This window comes from Sinocyclocheilus anshuiensis, unplaced genomic scaffold, assembly GCF_001515605.1.
Source record: "Sinocyclocheilus anshuiensis isolate Anshui unplaced genomic scaffold, SAMN03320099.WGS_v1.1 scaffold404, whole genome shotgun sequence".
NCBI lineage: Eukaryota > Metazoa > Chordata > Actinopteri > Cypriniformes > Cyprinidae > Sinocyclocheilus > Sinocyclocheilus anshuiensis.
In genome coordinates this window covers 286379-296646 of record NW_015554088.1, presented here as the reverse complement: position 1 = coordinate 296646, position 10268 = coordinate 286379, and positions in this window count along the sequence as shown.

The window sequence follows — 10268 nt, the reverse complement described above, 5'->3', positions numbered from 1 at the left end:
TTGTGTATATATATATATATATATATATATATATATATTATTGATCACCATGTATTTTGTGGTGTATCAAAATGAGCACTTTTGGCATGTAATGACTTCAATGCAAATAATGCAACAGACTATTACTATTGTTGTATTTTTCTCTTTTCAAGTTTCTCCTCACAACTGTCACCTTTAGTTTGTAGGTTATAAAACAATATTCATTCATCTTTTAATAATGTGCTTCCACAAGAAAAAAAAAAACGACTTTTTGAGTTTGTATTGTTAACAGCTTTTTTGTTTACAACTTTTGAAATGAATTGAATTGATTAAAAAATGCTTTTTTAAAAATCCATGGAATCCTTGGTTTGAACCGGCATGCAGGTTCTGTATCTGTGCGTGAGAGTCAGTGACAAGCCAGTGATTGTCAGCAGAGTTATGCAGTGTTCAGTATAGCTGTCTCTCTCTCTCTCCCTGTGTCCCATGCCTTTGGTTTTCAATCTCATGCTTCACGTCCAGAGAGTTGGACCTCTTATACAGACACATGGCAGGGTCAATGCAGATGTTTATCAGAACCTCCTTCAGAGACATGCAGTACCTTCCCTGGAAGCATCTGCCAATCAGCCTGTAATTTTCCTGCAAGACAATGCCCCCATCACACTGCAAAACAGATAAAGCAGTTCCTTGAAGCTAAGAACATTGAAATAATGAAATGGTCGGACCAGAGTCCTGATCTAAACCCAACTGAAAATCTCTGGAAAATCCTTGGCAATAAAGTTATGGCTAAGAAACCCACTACAGTTACCAAACTTTCTTTTTTTTTTTGTTGTTGTAATCTTTTTTCGTGCTACAGTGGTTACTTTTATCTAATTTTGATCACAAAGGTTTTTGTTGAAATGCCTTGGGTATTTTGTCAAATATGTTAGTGTAACAGTGGTATACCTACAGTTAATATTGCTTAAAATTTTGAGCAATGAAGATTAACAATATTTCAGACTCTCTCTCTCTCTCTCTCTCTCTCTCTCTCTCTCTCTGTGTCCCATGCCTATGGTTTTCAATCTCATGCTTCACATCCGCTGAGCCCACACCATCAGGGGCTCTTATTTACGACAGAGGGTCCTCATACAATCTCCCGTCAAGGGTCCAGACCAATGCGGCCCTCCCTTCCTCTCTCCCTGGGTTCATCCTCTCTCCCGTTCTGTGTAGAGAGCTCATTATTGTCAGCTTCTCAATGCACTGCTGGACAGGGCTTCAGCTGAATCCAGTCTGGTATATTCAATTATTGGCCCTGTCCTGTGACATGTACTTTTTTTATGGTGCTATTTTTAAAGTGAATATATGTTGTGAATTTTTCTGAAGATTCTCTGTCAGCAAAGGCCCTGTTCTGTGTGTTTTGAGTTTGGAGCCTGTCTAACAGTCTATACGAATGCTGCGCTATCACATCAGTGTAGTATGTAGTTATATTGTATGGTGGGATGGCTGGCTGTTGATTGATTTTCAGTGCAGTCTCCTGGGGCTGGCATGATTTTATTTAAGTGAGCGCACACATCATTTGTACGCTAAGGTTCAGCTAACTTGCTCCATATTCAGCCTTTTTTAAACGCGCCATAAACAGCGTCCTATCTTTAGAATGGGCTGTTTTGAAATGTGTACCGTGGTGGACAGTAAATATGAGGTTGCCGTGACTGCCGGCAGAATTCACACACAAGGCCACTTTTTAATGTATTGCTCTGATCTCCAGTCTGATGATGACTCTTGTGTGTGTGGTAACCGAACGTGACTTCCCAATTTTTTAAAATCTGGATGCTAAATCTGGAGGCTGGACTGGGGAGAACAAGTTTATCAGTGAAAAATTACTTACATTTTTGGTCTGTTCCTCTAATAAAGCTATCATACATATTCAGAGCAGGAGGTTTAACTGGGGTCCACTGAAAATGTCAAGGGAAAAAAAATGTTAATTCCTTAAATAATATTATTCCTTAAAATATTAATAAATAGTATTTAAGTTGTAATTTTCTAGCGAGTTTCTCTTCACAACTGTCATGTGTATTTTTCATAATGCAGGTTATAAAGCAATATTCATTAATATTTCAATAATATAATAATGATTTGTAAGTATTTAGTGTGAAAAGCAAATGAATTAAATTAATTTAAACATGCTTCTCTTCAGGTTTATAGATCAAACATTACTCTAGTAAGTACAAAAGAGAGAGAGATAGATTTAATTTAATGCAAAGTAAATATTTTACAGATAATTTTTAATGTCTTTTTATTTAACATTCTGTTATTTTTATAATATTATGCTAACTATTTTCCTATGAAGTATAAATTGTATACATTTTGTATGTTGTACATATTTTCATTTATAAAGGGCCTTTGTATATGAAAATATGTAAATGTAAATGCCTTTAGATTTTTGAAAGAAGGTCATTTGCAAAAGGGGCTCCTCAATAACTGACATCAAAAAGTTGAAAACCAGATCAGATTCATCTTGGATCATTACGTGTCTTAGCATCTTTTATGCTGTGTTTTTGTCCTTTTTGGAACTTGACTGATATGGTCACTATAAACTATTGTTATATGCCAAACTCTGCATAACAATTCTTCCAAAAATGTCAACTTTTGTGTTCCATTAAAAAAAAAGAAAAAACAGCATACTGGTTTGGAACAACCTGAGGGTGAGTAAATGACAGAATTATCATTATTTGGTGAACTATTCTTGAAGTCCTTGCAATGCTGATTAAATTATTGAAAAAAACTGACAGGTTGTGAATGCCGGATGTATCAGCGTCCCACGATGCAACAGCTCACCACCTTTCCATTGGCTCTGGGCGGGAGCACGATCGGAGTGCGGGCCTCAAATAGAGGTGGCATCTGGTACCCAATTTGTCATGCCTGAATTACCTGAGAGCTGATAAGAGCTGAAGTTTTAATAAAAGTTGGGAGCTGCAGATAGCTGGCTGAAGGACACTGATGAAGTGTCTTGGGGCCTATTTCCACCTCAAGATAAGAAGCTGAATAGAGAGAGGAAGGTGGGTCGCAGGGCCAGCGATGTGAGTGCACACACTAATGTTCAGGAAGTGTGTTTTTTCTCTTTCTCCAGCATCTCAGTGTGGAGGAGATAGTATATATATATACATATGGTGTGGAAAAAAAAGAAAGATCGGGATCTAAACAGGAAGAAACCTGGGTGGATCTGGTGATCTCTGGTGCTAAGCTGTAGAGTTTTTTTTTTTTTTTCTCGGTCTTTTGAAATGTATTCACAATTTTGTTATGTAATTATCATTAGTTTTAGTTAATTTTACTTTGACTGAAATTATATTTTATTACATATATTTTAATGTAATTTTATAACATGATTTTATTTATTATTTGTATTACACATACAAATAATGTATATATATTACATGTTTTTATTTTATATAAACAACATATTAGTTGATCATATGTGTCAAACTGTAAAAGACCAACCTTTAATCGAATGTTCACAAATTTTTAATAAATGTATAAACATGTATTGAACATATAAAAGATGTATCAACATTAACAAAATATAACATGTTACTGATTTATGAATTCTTCATGCTTTGAGACTTAAGTATTAATTTAACCTATTTTAGAAACTGTTTACTGCATTATGTATAGCACATTGTTATGGCAACAGCGTATTCATAACATTACACATTTTGACTAGCAACTATGCTCAGCTGAAATTTAATTTCATATTGAAATTGTAAGTTTTAATAGATGTGCTTGCAAAATTGTTTCGTTTATCAGTGTTCAAGCAGTCAATCACCAACATAATATGATTGGATTAATTACATTTTCATCAACAGTTAATTTTATTTCAAACATTTTAATTATCGCCATGATGTATTTTTACGTCTTGTCTTCATTACTGTTTTCAAATGTTATAAAATCAAACAAAAACCTTTGTCAACGAACATTTTCGTTAGTAATTCCCTTGATTAGATTAACACTGGCGTTGTCCTAACACGTATGTGTCCCCCTCTCTCTCGCTCTCTGTTCCTCTCATTCACGTTCTGTGATTTGGCCTCCCGCCAGCATCTATAGCTCACCCTCAGCTGTGCTGGCGAGCTCCAGATGTGCCAAAAGTGTGTTTCTCTCTCTCTCTCTCTCTCTCTCTCTCTCTCTCTTTATCTCCCCACGTGTGTTTGTGAGCATGTGTGTGTGTGTCTGTGTGCAGGTTTTGCCAGCTGACTGCACCGTTTGATAACCCGCTCTCTGGATGCCCATCACCGGCCACAGAGATAGAATTAAATGATGATGATCTTCCCACGAGTTGGGTGCAGAAACAGCGCGTATAAATCTTGATTTCATCTCAGCGTGAGAAGTCTTTATCCATCATCACTCTTAATGAACAAGTCATTAGGCGCGATGAATGGCGCGCAGGGCCCTGGCGTTCTCGCCGCCGCTTTTGTTTGCGGCTTTTGAGGGGGCAACTTCGGCGCCCTTTCTAGGGGGTCAAACTCATTGCTCCAGATGTGGGGGTAACCTCTCCAGCCCCCCCTCCTCTGAGGTGCCCAGCATGTACTAAGCAGGGCTGGAAAAAATTAGAGTAAACAGAAAGAGGCTTGATTGTTCCGCCCTGAAGCTCCTGATGTGATGCCATATGAAAAGTCATTTTTAGTAATTTTAGGTCTCAGTGGTCCTTTTTTATAGTCCTTTCTTATGTTAAACAACTAGCTTGAGTCAAGTTTTTGTTCTAGGAATCATGAAAAGATAGGAATATTCAACACATTCGCATGGCAATTGGTAACTATTTTTCGTTTTAGCAAATTGGTGGCTAATATGATCTCTTTACGTTTTCATACGATCTGCTTACGTTCCGCTAAATTATGGGTTTAAGAGTGGACCTTCATGCTTACTTTTTCTAAGAATCATACCTTTCTATACAAAGCACATCATATGAATTCATACAAAATCGCCACCTTGTACAACAGTTCGATTTTTTCATGAGATTGGGTTAGAATTTTTCACCCCAAAATCATTACTCGCCTATATGTCATTCCAAACCTGTCTTTCTTTCTTCTGTGGAACGCAACAGGAAAACAAATTAATAATGTAATAATTTTCTATATTTTTTTACAAAGGGGACTGTGTTGCTCAAGCTTAAAAAAAGAATGCAAAAGTACCGCATACTGGTCCATACAACCAAAATTTCCAATGAATAGATTGAGACAGTTCACAAAAATTGGTAACACTTTAGTTTAGAGACCAATTCTCACGATTAACTAGTTGCCAATTAGCATGTATATTACTAGCATATTGGCTGTTTATTATTACTTATAAAGCACATATTAATGACTTATTCTGCATGACCACATTTTAGATCCCTTAATCCTACCCCTTACTTAACAACTACCCTACTAATTATTATTAAGCTGTAAATTGGGAGTTTATTGAGGCAAAAGTCATAGTTAATAGTGAGAAATGGTCCCCAAACTACAGTGTGACCCAAAAATTATTTGAATGATTGGTCTAAATGATTTGTTCATGAGCCAGACAAAGTTGTCGAGTTCACTACACTGATTTGAGAACGAGATCAGTTTGATCCATGAATGAATCATTCAGACCTTTTTATGTGAACCAGATCTACTGAAAACAGTGATCACAAATCACAAATCAAATATCAACCAAGAGAAAATTTCAGTCCCTATTTGCCCAAGAGAATCTTCTTTTTTTTCTGTGTATGTTCTTCAAAAGAAAGAGCGCAACATACGTTTGGATGAGGGTAAGTTCATATTTCCTATTTGGGTGAACTATTCCTCGGGAGTCTTGGGGGAGTTCTGGTGCAATCCCTGTGTCCTGTGATGATATGAGACTACACCGAGAAACTCTACAGGGAACTTGAATGTTTAGAGATTCGGTCTCTGAGACTGTGCTCTATGTTGTGTTTGCTTACAAGAGCCTTCAGTGTTTGGATATTTTCCCTAAGCTACACTGGGTCTTCTGGTTAAAAAGTTCAGGCAATTCTCTGAGGCTCTTGTATTTGCAGTCTAGATGAACTTAAAAGCCTTCTTTAAGAATTTAAGAGCATTTTCAGCATAGCCCCGGGCTACCGAAAGCAAACGCTGTACCACCTGCATCAAATTTGAATGAAACTGCACACAACTCTTTCAGCTCTGTAAAGTAGAACGATATTTATTTCATGAAGAAAGATGCTTCTCAGAACTGTTTGCCTCAGAAATGCGAAGAAATCGAATTTGACATGGGGTAATTGTATTTAACTTCTCATAAGCTCACAGAGCATATTTTTGCATTCAAGCTCAAAAACAGCGCACAGATTCTGACTTTCCTTGTTAGTGACAGCTGCCATGTTTTAATGTCACATTCTCATAGGCTTGTGGCTCTGAAGCCCTCAAGATCCTGCTGGGAATCACATCACTCAGTATGTTTGATAATATCTCTTCATCATTAAACTAGACACCTTTCATTCTTTAAACACCACTCTATTTCTCATGGCATTTAACAGTTGATGTTTTTCCTTTGTGTTTCTTCTTTCCGCTCTCTCTTAGAGAAACAGCTTTTATTTGACCACTGATATGACTGATATGAGTCTTCATTGTACAGGCATGATTCTAAGCGTATTCTTATAAGACTTTTACATACAGTATAAATACATACAGTATATACTGTAAAACATTTTGAATAAGGAACATTATTCGGTTTATTTATAAATGCAACAAAATATGTTAAATACATTGTATGTTTATCATGGTTATGACGAATAACAAAATAATATAGATCTAAATTGTGCTATTTATCTTCACAAATACAGCAGCTAACAATTCAGATGAGCTTGGTGTGATGGTATGGTCCATGTTGAGGTGCGGGGAGAAAACAAACCCTCATTACAGCACATGTCAGCGTCATAAACAACAGATCGGGCCATGTGGACGCAGGCACAGCGGTAATGGAGGCTGTGCATCACTGTTCAGCACAAGGTCTGCAACCTCTACAGGACTCTACCTGAACAACACAGAGAAAGAGAGAGAGAGGAGGGGAGAGAATAGATGTGCTGGTGAGGTGATGTTAAAGGTAATGCTGATAACTAACTGTGGATAGTGTAGATGACTATTATAGCGAGGATGAAGATGATGATCATCACACATTTTGGAAACGGATTGGACAGCACTGTAGACGTGTTTGGCTGTGATCTTTCCTACGTTCTCTTGTACATTATTTAAGGTTGTAGTTGCTAGTGCTTCAGGAACATTTAAATGACTGAAAATCAGCTACTTACAGAGGGGTCCGAGAGTCTGAGAAGACATAGAAAATTTGGGATCCAAAAACTTAAATCTGGAAATAAACAAAGTTTTATGATTGTGAATCATCAGTTTTATGATTGTGAAAAAAAAGCAAGGTAAAATGAAGAAATGTTTAAGATGCTGCACTATTTCTAGGTCACTAATCATGCTGAAAATATCACTTGTAATTAAGAGACTGAAGAGAATGAATAATGCTATTTCACAATATAATTTATAATTTTGTAATGTCATTTTTAATAATTTCATATATGTTGTTTTCATGTTATATATTATTTTATGTTATTATTTTCTACACACATTTTTTTTGAACAATCTTGGCTAACATTATCAATTGTCAAATTACTAATGGTCGTTTAACTGGTGGTCTTTCCCAGCTAAAGGGATCGTTCTCAGAAATTTAGCTAACATTCTAGAAAAGTTCTCTCAATGTTATGAACAAATGTTCTTCCAGTAAAGTTTATAGAACAGCCGTTCAAAATATTCCGTTCTTTAATAATGTTCTCACAACATTAGGGCAAAAATATTAGTTACATCATTCATGAAATTTTTATTCTGTAAAAACATTCACATAACCAAGAAAAACATTTTCTAAATATTTTAAAAACAGGACATTTTGAACATTCAGATAACATTTAGAAATAGCATTGGTGTTACCAAAACGTTCTTAGAACTTATTTTTGTTAGCCGGGTTGTATTTTGTTGGTACCCATTTGCCCTTTACTGTCTCTAAGCCATGAGTCTCATTACATAGAGTGTCTAAACTAGAAATCTAGATCTTTCTACAAAAGAACTACCTGAACCAGATCTACTGCCAAAACATATGGTTGTGTCAAGGTTATGTTTCAGAAATAATGACATTATCATGATAAGCATCATTGCGATCTTCATCCATCAGCAGTCATACTCTCGAATGAAGCACCTAAAGTCAGGTTGGCTACATGCCCATCCAGCGTTCTAGAATACGAGGAGACAGCCAGCCTATTTTTGGGGCTTATTCCATAAAGTGATCTTACCATGGCTCCCTCATCACCGGTAATGTGATAGTGCCCCAGGCAGTGTTTGCAATTTCTTCAAAACACAAGCAGCACTCTGCCACTGACTTTGTGTGAGGACAACTTAGTGGGGGATGAGTGCCGTTATGTGTGGCCTTTTATTGGAGATAGTTGCTCAGTTTATGATGTCTATGGTATATTAATATTTTGGGGGGAATTTACAGAAGGAAAGCAAAAATAAATAAATAAAAATAAAGGACTTGCTTTAATGAGGCTTAATTTTGCTGAACTATTCAGACAGAAGCTAGCAATATAATTCAACTGAAATTAAATGTATGGTTTCTATATTTCTTGGATTTTTTAAGCCCTAATATGAACAAGAAAAAGAGAACATGGGTGGGTAATCTATATTTACTCATACAGTACTATCATTGAGCTATTAACTAAAACTACAACAGCTAAGAATAATTTTTGTTAATTGAAATAATTTGAAATAAAGTAAAATCTAAATATTAAAACAAAAATCTTAAACTTAAAAAGAAAACTCAGAAATGTTGCTTTGGCAACTAATTGAAATAGTAAAATTAATTAAAACAAAAATTGAAAAAAAAAAAAAACAGCTAAAGCTAAATAAAAATACTAAAATACAAATAAAAAAGACAAACACATGAAATAAAATCACTACAATTTTAATTAAAATGAAAAATATAACCTAAACTTAAAAACCTAAAAAAAAACCTACTAACTGAAATAAAATAAGTTTTAAGTTGAAGTCTGAAATAAAACTCAATTAAAGCTAAATAGAAATATTTTAAAAACTAATAAAATGACAAAAGCACAAAACAAAATGAATAAAACTTTAATTAAAATGAAAATGAACAATGAAAATAAATAAATAAATAAAAACTAGTTCAAAACAATAATAAATACTATCTAGGAAAAATACATTAGAAATGTTGTCGTAACTAAAATAAAATAAGTTGAGGTACTAATTAATAAAACTAAAACTTAAAATAAAGCTAAATAGAAATTATTTTTAAAAAATTACTAAAGCACAAAACAAAATGAATGAAAATCAATTCAACTGAAACCTGAAAATATAAAATAAAAGCTAATTCAAAATATTAGTAAATATAACAATATATAAAATAGCACTGCACTTATAACACCCCAAATACCCTTTTGTCTGAATGGTGGAATGAAAAAGTCCTCCTTTCTGCAAGCCCTTTCATTTCAAGTGAGGGATCACTAAAAGTTTTAGGAGTTGCCCTTTTCACTCCACCTAATTCAGCTGAGAAGGTGAGTTTGCCACAAACCATCAGAGCAGCGTCTTTTACAGCAAGCGAATGCTAAGAGTTCCAATGGCTGTAAAGTTTATTAACTGCTCTCTAATCTCAATAAAACCTGTCATTGCTGCAATGGATGACCTTCTCTTTACACTCTCACGCAGTCTGTAGAAAAACTGTCTGACCAAGTCACAGACAGACAACTGAAAAGACCTTGAGATCATTTTTACTAGGACAAGCAAAAAGGTCTGACTTCCAATATAAACATCCAGCACTACCTCGTCCAGCGTGCCACAGCAAACCATGTTATCTCCTATTCTGACGTAAGATAGGCATGGAAGGTTGTTACCGGAGAAGGAAAAGTGGGAGAGCAGAGTAGAGATTACCGTGATGACTGGAACCTTGTCAGAATCACAGCAAATCAGATGACACTTCAATAGAGGGAGCCAGGGTGTAAGGCAAAATTCAAAAATTGACCTGACAACACCAGCGATAAAGGTGTTATAGTCGGTGGAAATTGGTCTTTAAATGGTTTGCGGGCCAGTTGTTGAGCAATGCAATTCAGAGTTGGCCGATCTGAGCAGCAGAACCATGACCACGTGGGAATAGAGGTGAATATACATGTTGAGAGATATAGCATCTATGAGCTGTCCTTCATCTCTTTTCAGATGTGGGGAGAGTAAGGTCAGCGAGGCAAAGCTCAATTTTGCCAGCTGTAA